General features: G+C 48.3%; 1 long non-coding RNA gene across 2 annotated transcripts in view; it reads right to left on the reverse strand.

The window, feature by feature from the left end:
• Window positions 1–20,714, reverse strand: part of LOC132389873 (uncharacterized) — a 39,177-nt gene extending 18,463 nt beyond the window's left edge. For both annotated transcript variants that reach the window (XR_009510714.1, XR_009510715.1), the window contains exons 1-3: window positions 20,488–20,714; window positions 12,295–12,372; window positions 2,415–2,495 (exon numbers count right to left, since the gene is read on the reverse strand). This is a non-coding gene — a long non-coding RNA (uncharacterized LOC132389873). The remainder of the gene's footprint in view (window positions 1–2,414; window positions 2,496–12,294; window positions 12,373–20,487) is intronic.
• Window positions 20,715–21,149: the final 435 nt, after the last annotated feature.

The raw sequence follows: 21,149 nt of genomic DNA on the forward strand, positions 1-21,149 counted from the left end.
ACCAGCCTCTCTGTGTAAGCACGGGGACCCAGACTGACCCCAGGTTCCTCTCCTGCCCATCGTTCCAGTAACCAGTCTCTCCCCCATCCACCACCAGCCTCTCTGTGTAAGCACGGGGACCCAGACTGACCCCAGGTTCCCCTCCTGCCCATCGTTCCAGTAACCAGTCCCTCCCCCATCCACCACCAGCCTTTCTGTAGAACGTGTAAATTCACTTTGTCTCCCTGGCTAGATATTAATTCAATAAGAAGGGAAATGTGTACGTTAGCTGAAGCCAGTAAAGATTGGTACGGTCAATAATACAAAGAAGAACAAATTTTTCTAAGCATCGCATGATGTATAGTACTGAATGGCTAAAACCAACCCTATCCAATGGGATGTGTATTAAAGAAAAATTTGACCCCAATTCTTCACTGGAAGTTGGATACTGTGGGGGGGCTTCCGCTCTCAGAGGGAGAGTAATGACATCTAGAGAGGGATCTAGATCTTTGGGTGATAGAGCACTACAGTACAGAAACAGGCCCTTCAGCCCATCTAGTCCTTGCCAAACTATTATTTTGCATTGTGCCATCTACCCGCACCGAGACTGTGTCCCTCCAAATCCCTCTCATCCATGTACTTACCCAAACTTGTGTTACATGTTGAAATCAAACCCAGATCCACCACTTCTGCTGGCAGCTCGTTGTACACTCTCACTACCCTCCGAGTGAAGAAGTTCCCACTCGGGTTTCCCTCAAATATTTCACCTTCACCCTTAACCCATGAACTCTAGTCCCAGTCCCATCCAACCTCAGTGGAAAAAGATTGTTCACATTTACCCTCTCTGTACCCCTCACAATTTTGTATACCTCTGTCAAATCTCCCCTCTGTCCCCTACATCCCCGGGACTAAACTCCTGACCTATCCAACCTTTCCCCAAAACTCAAGTCCTCAAGTTCTGGCTACATCCTTCTACATATTCTCTGCTCTCTTTCAATCTTATTGATATCTTTCCTGTAGGTGGGTGACCAGAACTACATACAATCTCCAAATTAATCCTCACCAATGTCTCGTACAACTTCAGCATAGCATCTTAACACCTGCAGTCAGTACTTTTATTTATGAAGGCCAATGTGCCAAAAGCTCGCTTTACAACCCTATCTACCTGTGGCACCACTTTCAAAGAGTTATGGATCTGTATTCCCAGATTCCTCTGTTCCACCGCACCGTTCCCTGTGTGAGTCTGAACCTGCTTTACATTCCCAAAGTGCGATCATGCTTGTCTGCATTAAATTCCATCTGCCATTTCCCCAGCTCATCCAGATCCTGCTACAGATATTGACAGCCTTCCTCACGCCCACTATGCCCCCAGTGTTGGTGTCTCCCACACACTGGCCGATTCAGTTTACCTTGGTCTCATACAGAACAGAGATCAGTACAGCGCAGGAACAGACCATTCAACCCACAATGTTGTACTGGACCAGCTAAAAAGTAAATCAAAACCATCCAAAATCTAATCCCTCCTTCCCACACAATGTCCATATCCCTCTATCTTCCTCACATCCATCTGTCAATCTAAACGTCCCCGAAAAGCCCCTAATGTATTTGCCTCTACCATCATACCAGGCAGCGATTTCCAGGCATCCACCATTCCGTGAGTAAAAAACTTACCCCTCTCATCCCCCTTGAACCTACCCCTCTCTCACCTTCAATACCTGCCCTCTGGAGTTTGGCGTTTCAACCCTGGAAACAGACACTCCTTATCTGCTCCATCTCAGCCTTTCATAATCATAAAAACCTCGATCAGATCTTCCCTCAGCCTCCACTGCTCCAAAGAAAATAATCTGTTTTCTGCCCCATCCACACCCCTTGCACTAAGGTGGTCCCAGTTTACATGAGGGAAGTTGAAACCCCCCATGACAACAACTGCATTATTTTTACACATTTCCTTAACCTGATTACATATCTATTCAATGTCCCGGTGACTGCTGGGGGTGTGTTGTTCAATCCCATCAGTGTGATTGCACCCCCCACTCAATGTCTGACCCTGCATTATGTCTCCCCGAGTGCAACTTGACATTGTCAGAACTTCTCAACGCCAAGTCAATTATCAGCAATTTCTCCTACATGAGCACAAATTTTTGTGTAATCAAAAACCCTTTTCTCCATATCCATGTCTTGCTTGCGAAAGAATTCCACCCCTCCTGCACATCTCTGAAACATCTGCATGCCAGTTCCACGGGACAGTCAGAGCAAGGCCTCCCCCCCCCCCCCCACCAGGGCTGAAAGTGGTGGGGTTTGGGGGAGAGGGAATGCCTGTCTCTGTTTGGGGAGATGCTCCATGCAGACCCCAACCACCCGAAGGCCAGATACATCAGAAAGGGTCCCTGTGATCAGGAGTACCTGACGATCCCCTATCAGAACTCAGTGGTTACCTGGGATCATCTCATAGGTTTTGCACGTGGTGTCCGTCGGCTTCTCCTGCCCGGCGTTGGGGCTTGTGTTCCTATCCGGATCTGGGACGAGAGAAGGTCCAGGTGAGAAATGGAGTTTGGAGGATAGGTCCAGGGCTGAGACTGATTCTTCCTGCAACGTCCACACACCAGCCAGTTCTGTTCTTCCACCACAATCCCCCAGTCTCAGTTCCATCACTCTGACACACTCCACACACAGACTCCTTCCCAATCCCTCCGTTTGCTCATCCCCCAACCTCCTCCGTCATTCAGGAGGACAGGCTCGTAGGCAGAGGAAGTGGGGTGTCTCTCTTGGTAAAAACTAAAATCAAATCCTTAGAAACAGGTGAATAATATTGGAAGATGTTAAATCCTTGGGGGTTGAGTTAAGAAAATGCAGGGATAAAAAGACCCTGTTGGGAGTTATATACAAGACTCTTAACAATGGGGTAGAAATTACAACAGGAGATTTTAAAAAAGCATGAAAAAAGCGCAATGTTACGATAGTCATGGGATTTTCAATATGCAGGCAGATTTGGAAAATCAGATTGGCGCTGCATTCCAAGAGAAGGCATGAGAGTGGAGCTGGCCAAAGTTGATTGAAAGGGAATACTTGCAGGGATGATAGTAGAACTGTAATGGCTGGAATTTCTGGAGCAATTCGGAAGGTGCAGGGTAGATAAATCCCAAAGAAAAAGAAGTCTTTTAAATGGAGGCTGATGCAACCATGATGACAAGGGAAGTGAAAGTCAGCATAAAAGCAGAATAGAGGACAGAGAATAGAGCAAGAATTAGTGGGAGGTGCGAGGATTCAGAAGCTTTTAAAAGCCAATAGAAGGTAACTGGGAAAAAAGAAAAAAGATGCAATATGGAAGTAAGTTAGCCAATAATATAAAAGAGCTCACAAAAAGATTTTTTAGATAAATCAAGGGTACAAGAGAGTGGATATCAGACCAATGGAAAATGATGCTGGAGCGGTAGTAATGATTGGACGTAGAATTGGTGGATGAATTTAATAAATGTTTTCAAGCTCAAGTTCCAGTTGGGTTTATTATCATTCAACAGTACACACGTTTACCACCAAACGAAATAACGTTCCTCCGGACATACAGGTAACACACACACGTTAATATCACCACTTGTAGATTCATAAATAATAAGGTGCATTTGTGACACAAGTTAAAAAGTAGACCCCATCATGCTTCAAGTGTGATGTGACCTGGCAGGAGGCTGGGAGTTCAGTGTCTGACAGCCCGGGGAAAGAAGTTGTTTCCCATTCTAATAGTTCTTGTGTCAGTCTGTACGATGGAAGAAAGCAGCTGTACATCTGAAACTGGAGAGTGTCATGGGGTAAGAGTGGGGGTAAGGAGGAGGTGCTTGGGAAGCTGAAAGGGTTGAAGGTAGGTAAATCACCTGGACCAGATGGAATACACTCCGGTGCTTTGCAAGAGATGAAGATGTTAGAAGGGATATTTCATCAACACTGGATTCTGGAATGGAGGCTGGTGAATTCAGTGAATTCGCTCTGATTCAGCAGCCTGAAGATTGAAAGTTAACAACTGTTTTTGAACTAGTGATGTGAGATGCAAGACTCCTGTATCTCCTGCCCAATAGAAGCAGTGGGAAGAGACCATAGTCTGGGTGGTAGGAGTCCTTGATCATGGATGCTGAGAGAAATGATTAAATTAAAGACGGTACTTAAGGAGTCCATTTAGAATGTGCTGACACGGAAAGAGCGTGCAAAGCAACTTGCAGGGCAACGTATAAACCAATTTGCAAAATGAGGATGAAACAATAGCTTGCTGATTAAAGAAGCGATACGGGTCACGGGAAGACATGCTTAACGGTTGAACAATAACGGTCAAAATCCGCTGCTGATAAGTGGGCCAAAGGGTAATCACATTTGTAATTTTGTAATGAGATTAAGGAAGAATGTCTGCACCTCACATGGGTGCAACTCACAAAGTCGTAAACAAGTAGGGTATAAAAAAGCTGTGCAAAGTGTAATTCGGCACTCAATCTAACAGGAGCTGGTTGGGTCCGACTCTGCAGACTCGAAAAATAAAGTTTACCGTTCTGCAAATTGCTGAGACTCAGTGTGTTTCTGACAACGTGGGGGCTCGTCCGGGATCCACACTCCGGCCGCGGTGGACACGAGGAAGGACATCAGAGACGGTGCACCCCGCCGAGTTTGGCGGTCCCTGACTCCTTGCTCGTCGCTCCAGCGCGGCTTGAGCGAGTGATATCCGGACAGCGCAGAGCGGTAAACGGGGAGAAGGGGACAGTACCTGGTACTGGAAGTCCCCAGGACGCACCGGGTAAGTACCTACTATTATAGTAGAAGGGTGCGGGAATAAGTAAGGATGGAGAAGACTGGGATAGCTACCCGGGGGTCCTCCTGATAAAAGTCCTTGGGACGCACCGGGTAAAGTGCCTACTGTTGCAGTAGAAGGGTGCGGGATTAAGTAAGAGCGGAATAAGATGGGAGGGGGTGGCTCTAAAAAGAAAAAGGAAACGGAAAGACCGGGACCATACCCGGGGGTTCCTCCTGATAGCCCCCTCGGTAGAATGTTTGAGAATTGGGGATGTGGAAGACTAAAAGGGAAACAAAAGAAAAAAATGATACAGTACTGTTTAATTTGGTCGAAACAGCCGATAGAAAAACCTGCGGTCTGGTGGCCGCGGCTTGGGTCTGAGGAGGATTGGGTACGACAAGCCTTAAACATTTACGTTAATTCAAAACCAAATGTAAAACCGGAAGAAATTGCTTATGCTTTTTGTTGGGCTCCCTGGCCAGGAGTAACAACAAAGAGTTTTAAATTGGGCATTAAAGGGGAGCGGAAGTGGGACCCACTCGATCATTTACCCCCTCCCTATGTCCAGCCTTCTGCGCCCCTTGCGGGAGCAGAGGGAGGACGTGAAGAAAGTGAAGGAACAGAAGAAATAGACCCGGAGAGGGATGTTAGGGAAAAAGCAAAAGCAAGGATCAAAACAAGGAGTGTGACAGGAGCAGATAAGAAAAAGAAAGACGAATTAAAAAAGGAAGAGGTACAGCTGTGTCCCCTTCGAGAGGTTCCAATGGGAGGAGAACGGGGAGGAACAGGATTTGTAAACGTCCCTCTGACAAGTACCGAAGTACGAGGATTTAAGAAAGATATGAAAACTTTATTAGAAGATCCAATGGGACTGGCAGAACAGTTGGATCAATTCTTAGGACCTAATGTTTACACTTGGGAAGAAATGCATGCGATTATGGGAACGCTATTTTCTGCACAAGAGAGGCAAATGATACGACAAGCTGCAATATCAATTTGGGGAAGGGAACAGCCGAATGAGTTACCGGGGGACCGGAAATTTCCAGTAAACGACCCACAGTGGGACAAGCAAGCAGAAGAGGGAAGACGCAATATGCGACAGTGGCGAGAGTACATCATTAAGGGAATAAGGGAGGCTGTGCCAAAAGGTCACAACTTTGCCAAGGCGTTTGGAAACCACCAAGGGAAAGATGAGAGCCCAACCGACTTCCTCGATAGGGTGCGGAAAAATGTGCAACAGTATGCGGGGGTGGACCCTAATTCGGCAGTAGGGGAACAATTCATACAAATTGAATTTGTATCAAAAGCATGGCAAGACATCCGGAAGAAGCAACTCCGGTGGACCGTCTTGCCCCAAGGGTTCACGGAGTCCCCAAACCTATTCGAACAGGTACTGGAGCAAGTATTGGCTGGATTCCATTGTACCGAAAAGAACCAACTATTACAGTATGTCGATGACCTACTACTATCGGGACCAGCAGAGGAGGTAGTGCGAGACGATACTATAAGACTCCTGAATTACCTAGGAGAAAAAGGATTGTGGGTGTCCAAGAAGAAACTGCAATTTGTCGAGAAGGAAATAACATATCTCGGACACAGAGTCAGTAAAGGGCACCGCTAAATAACCCCAGAAAGAATAGCGGGAATAACTAAAATACCGCTTCCCAGGGCAAAGAAGGAAATAAGACAATTTCTGGGCTTAGTGGGCTATTGCCGGATTTGGATAGAGAATTATACCTCCCTGGTGAAGTTTATGTACGACAAATTGGCAAAGGAAGACCGGGGAATAATCAGCTGGACCGAAGAAGAAGAACAGAAGTTCAGGAAAATAAAAGGGCAACTAATTCGGGCCCCGGTATTAACACTGCCAGCACTGGAAAAGCCCTTTCAGCTGTATGCAACAAACAATGAAGGAACTGCGTTAGGAGTACTAACCCAAGAAAAAGGAGGAAAGCGGCAACCTGTGGCCTTTTTATCAAAAATGTTAGACCCGGTATCCCGGGGATGGCCGACGTGCATACAAGCCGTAGCGGCAGCAGCCGTACTAGTAGAAGAAGCACGGAAATTAACCTTTGGGGGAAGAATGACGGTGTATACCCCGCACTCCGTTAGCACCCTCTTAGCCCAAAAAGCTCAGCGGTGGTTGACGGACTCTCGCATACTGAAATACGAAACCATTCTGATGGTCGGGGATGATTTAAGCTTTGAAAAGAACAATAGTTGTAACCCGGCACAGTTCTTATACGGGGAATCAACAGGGGAGGAAACCGAGCATAACTGCGTGGAGCTAACAGACCTTCAGACAAAAAGTAGGGAAGATCTACAAGAAGTTCCCCTAATTGAAGGCGAGGAACTATATATCGACGGCTCCTCCAGATGCATCAATGGGGTACGACACAGTGGATATGCTATTATAAACGGGAGGACTAGGGAGACGGTGGAGTCCGGCCGGCTCCCGGGTAATTGGTCAGCCCAGTCTTGTGAACTATATGCCTTGCAGAGGGGACTGCAACTGTTAAGAAACAAAATAGGCACTATATACACCGATTCTAAGTATGCCTATGGAGTGGTACACACCTTCGGAAAGATTTGGAAAGAACGGGGGTTGATAACAGCCAGGGGAAGGGAATTAGCTCACGAACAAATGATAAGCATGACTCTGGAAGCCCTAACATTACCTCAAGAAATTGCAGTGGTTCACGTTCCAGGACATCAACGAGGAACAGCCCCGGAAGCAATAGGAAACCGGCTCGCAGATGAAGAAGCCAAACGGGCAGCAATGGAAAAAACGGTCCGACTTCTAACCCTGATACCAATAAGGGAAGGGCTTAACAAACTACCAGTCTTCACCCAAGTAGAAATAGACGCTATGAGCCAGCTGGGAGCCCGACAAACATCAGAAGGAGAGTGGAAGACCCCCGACGGACGGCAAGTACTGAATAAGGAAGTAACTCGTCATATACTGCAACAACTACACCAACAAAGCCATTGGGGAGTGCAAGCTATGTGCGACACTATCCTAAGGGACTATGTTTGTAAAGGGATATTCACACTAGCTCAACAGGAGGTGTGGGGCTGTTACACCTGCCAAAAGGTAAAGAAGAAAATGATGCATGCCACCCATAAGGGGGGACAAACACTAGCCGTCCGACCGTTCCATCGGATCCAAATAGACTTTACGGAACTACCACAAGTTCAGAGATGGAAGTACCTGTTAGTAATTGTGGATCACTTCACTCGGTGGGTGGAAGCATTCCCAACCACTAAAGCGGACGCCCCTACAGTGGCACGGATCCTATTAGAAAATATAGTCCTGAGATACGGAATAATGGGGTCTATTGATTCAGATAGGGGAACACACTTTGCCTCAAAAACACACCAGCTAATCTGTGACGCCTTAGGAATCCAGTGGAAGCTGCACACCCCCTGGCACCCTCAGAGCTCAGGAAGAGTTGAGAGGATGAACAGTACTTTGAAGACGCAATTGACAAAACTAATGATGGAAACCAAGCTACCCTGGACCAAGTGTCTACCCCTGGCCCTACTAAGAATCCGCACGGCTCCTCGAAAAGATATAGGAGCATCCCCTTATGAAATGTTGTTTGGCCTTCCATATTGGAACAAGGTGGAGGGCTATCCTTCCCTGCAAGGGGGAGATGTCTTTGTAAGGGACTATTTACAGGCACTGTCTCGTTCTTTTGCAGAATTGCGCAGGAAGGGGTTACTCGCACAAACCCCACCTCTGGACTTCGCACTCCACCGAACTCAGCCCGGTGACTGGGTCCTGATCAAGACTTGGAAGCCAGAGAAGTTACAGCCGCAGTGGGAAGGCCCATTCCAGGTGCTACTGACCACCGAAGCCGCAGTAAGGACAAAAGAAAAAGGGTGGACCCACGCCGCGAGAATCAAGGGACCCGTAAAGCCCGAAGAAGGTGCAGAATGGACTTGCGTCCAGGGAGAAGACCCGATGGTGCTAAAGCTCAAAAGACGGACAGAATGAACTTTGGGACTGTAATGTATATACTGCTATTGTTGAGAAGCGCTGAAGGGGGATGTGATAAGTGCAGGACGACGGTAAGGGTGGGCATGACGGTTTTTCCAGGGTCCTTTGTATCACACTCGCATGTAAACGAGAAATGTTATGACTACAACAAAAAGGAGGAATGCCTGGAAAACGGAAGGCGATATTATCAAGTAAGAAATAAGGGATATGTGTGGGGGTTTGGGGGCCAAGGATTAGGGGTATATGGGAGTGTTACCACTTGTCCTCCCAAGGATAAATGGCTATGCATTAACAAGGGAGGACAGTGGGATATTCCCTCGATATTGGTAGACGATTATGTGGATAAAGTTAAGGAAACTATAATCCAGAATGAGAAAAAGAAAATAGCTGAGGAAACTCAACACAGACAAAAAGCTGCAGTCTCCACAGACCCATCGATATACCAAGAAATAGAAAGGGAGATTACGCTACCAGACGTAAAAGAAAACCTCTTTATAGATCTGGCAACTCGGGTAGCAGGCAGTCTAAATATTAGCAACTGTTGGGTCTGTGGAGGGCCACACATGAGTGAACAATGGCTTTGGTGAGGTGAAAGCCTAAATACATGGGAATTAATTCAGCGGAACTGGACGGTGGTTAAGGATAGAAGGAAGCAGGGGTGGGAACTAACGAATCTCCCCGAAGGACAAATATGTGTTGCGCGGGACGGGGAAATAAAAGTAGGAAAAAGCCCCTGTCAGAGCATTAAGTATAAAGAGCAGAGCGGAAAGATTACCTGGTGGCCAGAGGAACCGAAATGGTATAGAGCCAAAAGGAAACTGTACGCCCCTCGGGAATACCCCCGAAGTATGGAATTGTACTGGAACGGACCCCATACCACGGAATTCCCGAGGTGAGCGAGGTTTGGGACAAAGGACAGGGTGTTGCCCCAGAGGGATTGTTTTGGATTTGCGGAGGAAGGGCATACACACGCCTGTTGCCCAACTGGGGGGAAGTGTGTTTCCTGGGAATTATCCGGCCTGAATTCTTCCTGTTGCCCGAGGAGGATGACAAAGCATTGGGGGTAAAGGTATTTGATTCCCTACGAAGAAGTAGGCGAGAGTTGCAGGTTGGAGACTGGGGAGATAGCTGGCCACCAGCCCGGATTATTGAGTATTATGGACCAGCGACCTGGGCTCAGGATGGGTCTTGGGGATATAGGACGCCCATATACATGCTAAACCGAATAATCAGACTACAGGCGGTGGTAGAAGTAATTACAAATCAGACTGCATTGGCCCTGGAACTACTAGCTAAGCAACAAAATCAGATGCGCACTGCTATTTATCAGAACCGCTTGGCATTAGATTATTTGCTTGCGGCTGAAGGAGGAGTATGTGGAAAGTTTAATCTAACCAACTGCTGCTTAAAGATAGATGACAACGGAAAGGTGGTTCAAAAAATATCAGATAAAATAAGGAAACTGGCCCACGTGCCGGTACAGACCTGGAAGCCGCTGGGGTATTGGGACTGACTGGACGGATGGTTGAAAGGAGGCTGGTGGCGAACCGCTTTAGGGGTTATAGGAGGGGGATTGATGGTCCTCCTTCTGCTACCATGTCTGATCCCCTGCTTGCGGGAGCTAGTAGCTCGGGTGGCAAGACAAGTCATGCAACCAGGGGCCCCAGCTGATCCTGTTCAGGTACTCCTACAAAGGGAAATAGAGCTAGAGGAAGAAGCCTATGTAAACCCGTGGCAAAAGCCCAACTGATAGCACATTCTAAAAAGAAAAAGGGTGGATTGAGAGAAATGATTAAATTAAAGACGGTACTTAAGAAGTCCATTTAGAATGTGCTGACACAGAAAGAGCGTGCAAATCAACTTGCAGGGCAACGTATAAACCAATTTGCAAAATGAGGATGAAACAATAGCTTGCTGATTAAAGAAGCGATACGGGTCACGGGAAGACATGCTTAACGGTTGAACAATAACGGTGTTAATGCGCTGAGGCTGATAAGTGGGCCAAAGGGTAATCACATTTGTAATTTTGTAATGAGATTAAGGAAGAATGTCTGCACCTCACATGGGTGCAACTCACAAAGTCGTAAACAAGTAGGGTATAAAAAAACTGTGCAAAGTGTAATTCGGCACTCAATCTAGCAGGAGCTGGTTGGGTCCGACTCTGCAGACTCGAAAAATAAAGTTTACCGTTCTGCAAATTGCTGAGAGTCAGTGTGTTTCTGACAGATGCTGACCCCACTACTTTTAACAGGCTTCTCCATTCTTGTGTACTGGTGTGGGACTGGGGCAAATCACTCGAGGGTCCGGGACATCTTCTGCTCCTGGTGTGTTGTCTTCTTGCATAATGAGATGAGGGGCCTCAGGAGGTAACTCTGGAGCAGGGTGTCCTGGTTTGATTCCACACACTAATCAGTAGATTAAATGGCCACAGAAAACTGCCACTGGGGGAATATGGAGACAATAACGAGTGATTAGGGTAGGATCAGTGTCAATGGTGTTTGATGGTCAGCACGTACCCAGTGGACCAAAGAGCCTCTTTCTGTGCTGTATGACTGCGATTCTTTCTCCCCTCCTCTCTCACTTCTGCTCTCTTTCACTTTCTCGCTCTTCTAATCCCCTCCCCTCAATACATTGTTTTTGACCTGTGTCTCTGATGTGAAAACCCCTCTGTTCTCAGTCTGTTTGCATCTGCTGGCAAACAGGAGAACAGAACAGAGCAGAATTAACTGACTGTACACTAGACCTGGTTTATACTAACATACCAGGAGCATATAAAACTGTTGCCCTGCCCCACACTGGGCTCTCAGATCACTTGTCTGTTATGCTAATTCCAGCACACAAACCACTGATCAAACCGGCCAAACCAGTTCTGAGGGAGCAATCTCAGCCCCATTGCAAGACTGCTTTGAAACACAAACTGGAGAATGTTCAGAAAGGCTGCTACCTATGTCAACCATGTTAACATCGAGGAATATGTGGATTCTGTGACCAGCTACATAGAGGAGTGTACTGAGACTGTTACCATTACAAAACACATCTATACGGGGCAAGTCAGAAGCCACGGCTCACCGCAGAGGGCCATGCATGGCTGAGGGATCGTGATGCTGTCTTTGGATCAGAGGGACCAGGACACCTCACTCCCCGACAGGACGAATGTCTTTTAGCCCGGTTTGAGGCACAGAACAAAGTGCTGGTGAGAGAGACACCCAGGGGAGGAGACCCTCCGTCTGGCTGAAGCTGAGGTGAGGAAGACCCTGGCCAGTGCTAACCCACACAAAGCTGATAATATACCAGGTCGGGTTCTGAATGACTGTGCATCCCAGCTAACTGAGGTGCTGACGGATATATTCCACATCTCTCTCGAGCAGTCCATTGCCCCTCAGTTTTCAAGATGGCAACCACCATTCCAGGGCCAAAGGAGGTGACAGTAACCTGTCTAAATTACTATCATCTGGTGGAATTGACATCAGCCATTATGAAATGCTTTGACCGGCTGGTCATGGAGCGCATTAAAGCCTCTCTCCCGCCTACATTGCCCCCTTACCGGTTCACTTTCTGGTTCGGATTGGATTGATCCAATGATGATGCATTAGCCTCTGCCATCCACTCTGTCCTGTCCCACCTGGAAAATGGGGTCTCACATTTATACACCAGTTTGACATTTAACACCATCGTACCCCAGAAACTGCCCTCTCTGGGTGTCAACACCTCCCTCTGTAACTGGATCCTGGACTCTGAATGAAAGACCACAGTCAGTCTGTGTGGACAGTAAAGTCTCCAGTCCCATTACACTGAGCACTGGCGCTCCCCAGGTCTGTATGCTCAGCCCCCTGCTGACACACGACTGTGTCACGGGATTCAGATCAAACCCTGTCAACAGTGGTTGTGGCCTCAGCAACAACGATGACCAGTTGGAGTACAGAGAGGACGTGGAGAGGGTTGTGGACCGGTGTGAGAACAACAACCCCAGTCTGAAGGGGAGGTAAGGGGATTAGGAAGGGTTCCCCTGTGGCCATTAACCTCAGAAACAAGTACATCTCTACGGACAACAAAAAAATACAACTGCAGATGCTGTGGATCAAAGAATATGTACACAACGTGGAAGAACTCGGCAGGTCAGGCAGCATCCGTGAGAAAAGAGTAGCCAACATTTTGGGCCGAGACCCTTCATCAGGAATGGGGAGGAAGAGAGGGCCGAAGCCCAGTAATAGAGATAAAGGAGGGGGGTAGGGCCTAGAGGCGCCAGGTGGAAAACCAATCAGAGGAAAGATAAAGGAGGGAGGGGGAGGGGATAAGCATGAAAGAACTGTAGAGATAAAGGAGCAGAAAGTTGAAAGGGGAGAGAGGCAGAGAGGGACGGGGAATTACCAGAAACTGGAGAATTCAACGTGCATACCACCAGGCTGGAGGCTACCCAGATGGTAGATGAGGTGTTGTTCTTTCAACCTGAGTTTGGCCTCATCATGGCAGTAGAGGAGGCCATGTATGGACATATCTAGATGGGAATGACAGGCAGAGTTGAAGTGGGTGGCAACCCGGAGGTCCTGTCTATTGTGACGGACGGAGCGTAGGTGCTCAACGAAGCGGTCCCCCAAACTGCTTCGGGTCTCGCCGAGGTAGAGGAGGCCGCACCGGGAGCACCAGATGTGATAGACGACTCCAGCAGACTCACAGGTGAAGTGTTGCCTCACCTGGAAGGACTGTCTGGGGCCCAGAATGGTGGTAAGGGGGAAGGTGTGGGGACAGGTGTAGCATTTGCGCTTGCAGGGATAAGTGCCAGGTGGGAGTTCTGTGGGAAGGGATGTGTGGACTAGGTAGTCGCGGAGGGAACGATCCCTGCGAAAAGCTGAGAGGGGTAGGGAGGGAAAGATGTGCTGGGTGGTGGGGTCCTGTTGAAGGTGGCGGAAGTTGCCGAGGATAATATGTTGGATCTGGAGGCTGGTGGGGTGGTAGGTGAGGACAAGGGGAACCCTGTCCCTGTTGTAGTGACCAGAGGATGGGTTAAAGGCTGAAGTGCGGGAGGAGATGCGGGTGAGGGCATCTTTGATGACACCTCTATGGATCCTACTTGGGGGAGGTGACCCACTGGGGCTTGGCAACACCAGCCCGGTTTGAGGATGATACCAAGATTGGTGAAATTGTGGATAGTGTGGAAGACGTGCAGAGATTACAGTGTGATATAGATCAGTTGCAGATATGGGCTGAGAAGTGGCAGATGTAGCTTTACCCAGGTAAATGTGAGGTTTTGCACCTTGACAGGGAAAATGAAAGGAGACAGTTCATTGTTAAGGGCAATATCATTAGCAGTGTTGCTGAGCCGAGAGATCTTTGGACCCAAGTTCACAGCTCCTTGAAAGTGGCTGCACAGTTCAATAAGGTGGTGAAGAAGGCTTATGGAATGCTTGCTCTTATTAGTCGAGGCATTGAGTTCCAAAGTCAAGAGGTTATGTTGCAACTTCATAAAACTCTGGTTGGGCCACATCTGGACTGTTGCAAACCGTTCTGGTCACATCACTACAGGACAGATGTTGAGGCTTTGGAGAGGGTACAGAAGAGGTTTGCCAGGATGCTCCCCGGTTCAGAGGGCATGAGAGGTTGGATAAACTTGGGTTGTCGTCTCTGGAGCGGAGGAGGCTGAGGGGACATCTGATAGAGGTTTATAATATTATGCGAGGTGGAGTGGACAAGGAGCATCTGTTTCCCAGGGTTGAAAGGTCTCAAACAGTTATGTATTAGAGGTGAGAGGAGTTAGGTTCAAAGGGGATGCGAGGGGTAAGTTTTTAACTCAGAGAGTGATGGATGACTGGAATGTGCTGCCTGGTGAGGTGGTAGAGTCAAATACACGAGAGGCTTTTAAGAGATGTTTAGATAGACACATGGATGTGTGGAAGATGTTGGGATATGGACATTCTGTAGGTTGGAGGGATTAGTCTGTCTGATATGCTTTGTAGCTGGATCGGCACAACATTATGGGCTGAAGGAGCTGTTCCTGTGCTTTACTGTTCTATGTTTTATGTCTACATCCTTGAGAGGCCCAATTTGAGTCCTGACCTTCACGATTGAACATCTCTGGCAAAACGACAATAAAGCTGTCGACCGTCACTTCCCAACTAATCTGGCACAGTTTGAGCAAATTTACAGGAGTTAATGGGCAAATCCCGTTCCCTTACATTGTACAAAGCGAATAAAGACATCTGAAAAGACTATTGGCTGTGAGAGGCGGTTCAGTTAAGTACTGAGCAAACGGAATGAATATTTAGACTAATGACGTTTCAGTTTTTGAAATTTAGTTTCACCATGCTGTACAATTTTCTCTGTTTTTTGGCTCCATGGTGAAAAAAGGACCACATTTTCAGTTAAATTAATCAACATCCCTGGTTATTAAGGTGAACAAGGTGTTGGGATCAGTTTAGTTTGAGGTGAGTGAAGTTATCCTCACTGGATCAGCAGCCTGATGATTGAAGGGTAATAACTGTGCTTGACCTGGTGGTGTGAGACCCGAGGTTCCTGTATCTCCTGCCCAATGGGAGCAGGGGGAAGACAGCACGGTCTGGATGGGGGTCACTGATGATGGATGCAGCTTTCTTGTGTCAACGCTCCTTCTGGATGTGCTCAATGGTGGGGAGGCTAGTTTCACTGTTGTATGACACTGTGAATCACACTGTCAATCTCTCTCTCTCTCCCCCCTTCCTTTCTCACCTCAACTGTCTTTCACTTTCTTCCTCTCCACTTTCCCCACCCCCCAACACCTCACATTGTGCCAATGCCTCTTACTTTGACCTGCGACCTTTCACCAAATGTGACCTGTGCCTCTGATGTGAAAACCCCTCTGTTCTCAGTCTGTTGTCATCTGGTGGCAAACAGGAGAACAGAACAGGGCAGAATTAACCAGAGGGATGTTCCTATTGGAACTGTAATGGCCACAGAAGCAGAGTGAATAATCTGGAATATTTTGCAGAGAAACTGAATATTCAGCCCCACAAACTACATGGGCATCTCTCTGACCCTCTCTCACCTCCCCCCCCCCGACTTTTCTGTCTCACTCTCCGTATCAGCTCAGCACCCTATTCCAGGAACTCCTCTCAGTTCTGTTAGTGGGTGAATTTGCATCTGTGGCTTTCAACATGTGATACCTGCGTGTGTGAAATGAACAGCCCATTGTTCTCAATCTGGGCATTTTTTGTTGCCTTTGATTTCCTGTTGTTTGCCTCCCACCCTTCCTAAAGAGTGGAGTGACATTTACAATTTTCCATTCCTCCCAAACCATCCCAGAATCTAGTGATTGTTGAAAGATCACTACTAATGCCTCCACAATCATTTCAGCCACCTCTTTCAGAACCCTGGGGTGTAGTCCATCTGGTCCGGGTGACTTATCGACTTTCAGACCTTTCACCAACCCAAACACCTTCTCCTTCGTAATAGCAACTGCACTGACTTCTGCCCCCGACACTCGAATTTCTGGCAGACTGATGGTGTCTTTCACAGTGAAGGCAAATACAAAATATTTATTAAGTTTGGCCGCCTTTCTTAATACTGCATTATGACCTCTCCAGTGTCATTTTCCACTTGTCTCTATTTTACTTTTTGCATACCTGAAAAACCTTTTGTTTTCTTCTTTTGTATTACTGGCTAATTAACCTTCACATTTAATCTTTTCTTGTTCTTTCTTTTTTATTGCCTTCATTTAGTTTTTAAAACCCTCCAGGTCCACACTAATTATTGATTTACTGTATGCCCTTGGTTTCGATCTTATGCTGTAACTGACTTCTCTTTACAACCACAGTTGTCTTATCCTCCCTTTGCAATATTTCTTCTTCTTTGGTATTTATCTATCCTGCATTTCCAAATTACTCCCAGAAACTCCAGCCAATGCTGCTCTGACATCATCCCGACTAATGTCCGCTTCCAATCAACTTTGGCCAGCTCCTCTCTCATGCCTCTGTAGTTCCCTTTACCCCACTGTAATACCGATACCTCTGATTTTAGTTTCTCCGTCTCAAACTGCAGGGTGAATTCTGTATCATGATCACTACCTCATTACACAACACCAAATCCAGACTTGTCTTTTCCCTGGTGGGTTCAACCACCAGCTGCTTTAAAAACCCATCTCGTAGGCATTCTACAAATTCTTTCTTTTGGGATCCAGCACCAACTTGATTTTCCCAATCTACCTGCAAATTGAAATCCCCATGGTTAGCATTACATTGTCCCTTTTTACATGCCCTTCCTATCTCCTGTTGCAATTTGTAGTCTACATCCTAGTTACTGTTCCGAGGCCTGTGTACATTGAATTGGAATTGAACTTACAACTTACAACCTTCATATACAGGAGTAAAAGTCTTATGTAGGGCTCTCAGTACCAGTAACTGTGGTGTTAACTGTTCAGGCTAACAAAATGGCTTCTTTGAATTGTTATAATGAAATGGCTTCCCTGTAATGTTACTTAATGCTGTAATGGGTTTCAGTATCTGGAATGTTTGGGTTATAACTGTAGCTAAGGGGGGAACTAGCCAATGGAGAATTGTTATACTATCTTGTATCTGTGAACTGAGCAGGAGTTCACGGTCTTTTCTCGGGAGGCGAGCGAGGAGGATGACGTGTGAGGAGCGGACAGCGGTTCCAGGGCAGTGGATACTGGACGTCGGAGGTTTGGACGGTGGCTGAAGGCTCGGAAGGTCGTTGTGGATGGAACTGGAGGCGTGAGCTCCAATGTATTAAAATATTATGTGCACAAACTGATGAACCTACTGATTCGGCGTTTTTAGGTTATCTGTTTCTGCTAACCCATCACTAGGAAATAACTATAAAGTTGCAATTATTTACTTGCCTTTGGTGTATTGTCTGATACTTGTGTTGCGGGCGTGTACTGGGGGGCATTACACTGTATTTACACCGAAGTATTTTACTATTGGGGGGGCGACTGCGGTTAACCCGGGGTAAATTGGGGGGCACAGATGCTACACTTGCAAGCAGAACTACAGCCACAACTGTGCCTACACCTCCTCCCTCAGTACCATTCAGGGCCCTAAAAAGTCCTTCCAGGTGAGCTGAGTCTGTTGGGCCATCTACTGTATCCGGTGCTCCTGGTGTGGCCTCTTGTATATCAGAGAGACCCAATGAAAATTGGGAGACCGCTTCACCAAGCACCTACATTCTGTCTGGAGATAAAAGCAGGATTTCCCAGTGGCCACCCATTTCAATTCTGCTTCCCATTCCCATTCCAACATGTCAGTCCATGGCCTCCTCTACTGTCACAATGAGGCCACACTCAGGTTGGGGGAGCAACACTTTATATTCTGTCTGGGAGCATCCAACCAGATGACACACACACACAGACACACACACACACAGACACACACACACACACACACACACACACACAGACACACACACACACACACAGACACACACACACACACACACACACACACACACAGACACACACACACACACACACACACACACACACAGACACACACACACACAGACACACACACACACACTCACACACACACACACACACACACACACACAGACACACACACACACACACACAGACACACACACACACACTCACACACACACACACACACACACACACACACACACACACACACACACCTATCAGATGAAGGGATGTAATTCTCATCCTCGGGGTCATCGAAGAACTCGTAAACATCATCGGAATCCACCTCGCTCAGCTCTTCCTCATCCTCCTTGTAGTCATTGTCACTGTGGGGTAGAGGACATGGGAGATGAGGGGAGGGAGGCAGGAAGGTGGCAAGCCAACTGGAGAGTGTGTGATGGGACGGTGTGGAGGGAGATTCACTCTGTGTCTGACTCCGGGAGTTTGAGATGGGATAGTGTGGTTGGAGATTCACTCTGTGTCTGACCCCGGGAGTGTGTGATGGGACGGTGTGGAGGGAGATTCACTCTGTGTCTGACTCCGGGAGTGTGTGATGGGACGATGTGGAGGGAGATTCACTCTGTGTCTGACCCCGGGAGTGTGAGATGGGATGGTGTGGTTGGAGATTCACTCTGTGTCTGACCCCGGGAGTTTGTGATGGGACGGTGTGGAGGGAGATTCACCCTGTGTCTGACCCCGGGAGTGTGTGATGGGACGATGTGGAGGGAGATTCACTCTGTGTCTGACCCCGGGAGTGTGAGATGGGATGGTGTGGTTGGAGATTCACTCTGTGTCTGACCCCGGGAGTTTGTGATGGGACGGTGTGGAGGGAGATTCACCCTGTCTGACCCCGGGAGTGTGTGATGGGATGGTGTGGAGATCCACTCTGTGTCTGAACCCGGGAGTGTGTGATGGGACGGTGTGGAGGGAGACTCACTCTGTGTCTGACTGGGGGAGTGTGTAATGGGACGGTGTGGAGGTAGATTCACTCTGTGCCTTCGTCCTCTCCCGCACTCCCCCCCCCTTTCCACAGGGATCACTCCTGACACAACTCCCTGTCCACTCGTCCCTCCCCACTGATCTCCTCCTGGTATTCATCCTTCCAAGCGGAACAAGAGTTAGAACTGTCCCAACACCTCCTTCCTCACTACAATTCCTTCACTCACTTCCTGTGAGTCTGTTGGGGCCATCTACTGTATCCGGTGCTCCTGGTGTGGCCTCATGTATATCAGAGAGACCCGATGAAAATTGGGGAACCGCTTCACCGAGCACCTACGATCCATCTGCCAGAAAAAGCAGGATTCCCAGTGACCACCCATTTCAATTCTGCTTCCCATTCCCATTCCGACATGTCAGTCCATGGTCTCTACTGTCGTGATGAGGCCACACTCAGGTTGGAGGAACAACACCTGTCTGGGGAGCATCCAACCAGATGGCATATACATCGATTTCTTGAGCTTCTGGTAATTGCCCCCACCCCCTTCACCATTCCCTTTTCCCTCTTTCACCTTACCTCCTTACCTGCCCATCACCTGCCTCAGGTGCTCCTACCCTTCCCTTTCTCCCATGGTCTTCTACCCTCTATCAGATCCCTCTTCTCCAGCCCTTTATCTCTTCCATCAAACTTCCCCGTTCTTTACTTCACCTCCTCCCCCTCTCCCGGTTTCACGTATCACCCACCACATTGTACTTCCTCCTCCACTCCCCCACCTTCTTAATCGGACTTCTCTTCTTTCTCTTCTGTCCTGATGAAGGGTCTCGGCCTGAAACATCAACTGTTTACTCTTTTCCACAGATGCTGCCTGACCTGCTGAGTTCCTCCAGCATTTAGTGTGCGTTTCTTTGGATTTCCAGCATCTGCAGATTGTCTCGTGTCTGTGGGTCTTCTCCTGCTCCTATTTCTATGTTCTGACATTGTACGAGATGTTGGTGAGGCCAGATTTGGAATACTATGCTCAGGTTTAGTCACACTGCGACAGCAACAATATCATGAAGCTGGACGGAGTGCAGAGGAGATTTACCAGGATGTTGCCAGGACTCGTGGGACTGAGTTATGGACAGAGGGTGAGCAGGTTGGGACTTTTTGTTTTGTCCCCATTGGAGAGTAGGAGAATGAGTGGTCACCTTATAGAGGTGTAGACAATCATGAGGGACACACACTCTGTGGTGGAGGGGTCTCGGGAGGTAATTCTAGAGCAGAGGGTCATGGTGGACAGTGTTGTAGAGATTAATTCAGGATAATAGGGGCAGGGATGGGACAGCAGTGATATCTCAGTGGGGAGTGAGACCAGAGGAAATGTTCACCCTCCCAGTCTCAGCTCCATCTCTCACCTCAGCCTGGTTTCCATCTGTTGTTCAATGTTCCCCTGTGGCTCCTCACCAGACGTTGCCTCTGCCTCTGACACGGAGAGTCCATCGCTCTCAGTCTGACACCTTCCTGTAACAGACCCGTCATCAGTGGACTCTGACCATTGGGACTCTGCCCACCTCAGACTCGTCCCTCACCCTCGGGAGCTCCCTCTCGACACCGTCCCTCACCCTCGGGAGCCCCCTCTCAACACACCGTCCCTCATCCTCTGGAGCTCCCTCTCAACACTGTCCCTCACCCTCGGGAGCTCCCTCTCAACACACCGTCCCTCACCCTCGGGAGCTCCCTCTCAACACACCGTCCCTCACCCTCGGGTGCTCCCCCTCAACACACCGTCCCTCACCCTCGGGAGCATCCTCTCAACACACCATCCCTCACCCTCGGGAGCTCCCTCTCAACACTGTCCCTCACCCTCGGGAGCTCCCTCTCAACACACCGTCCCTCACCCTCGGGAGCTCCCTCTCAACACACCGTCCCTCACCCTCGGGTGCTCCCCCTCAACACACCGTCCCTCACCCTCGGGAGCATCCTCTCAACACACCATCCCTCACCCTCGGGAGCTCCCTCTCAACATACCGTCCCTCACCCTCGGGAGCTCCCTCTCAACACACCGTCCCTCACCCTC

This window comes from Hypanus sabinus, unplaced genomic scaffold (assembly GCF_030144855.1).
Source record: "Hypanus sabinus isolate sHypSab1 unplaced genomic scaffold, sHypSab1.hap1 scaffold_689, whole genome shotgun sequence".
Lineage (NCBI taxonomy): Eukaryota > Metazoa > Chordata > Chondrichthyes > Myliobatiformes > Dasyatidae > Hypanus > Hypanus sabinus.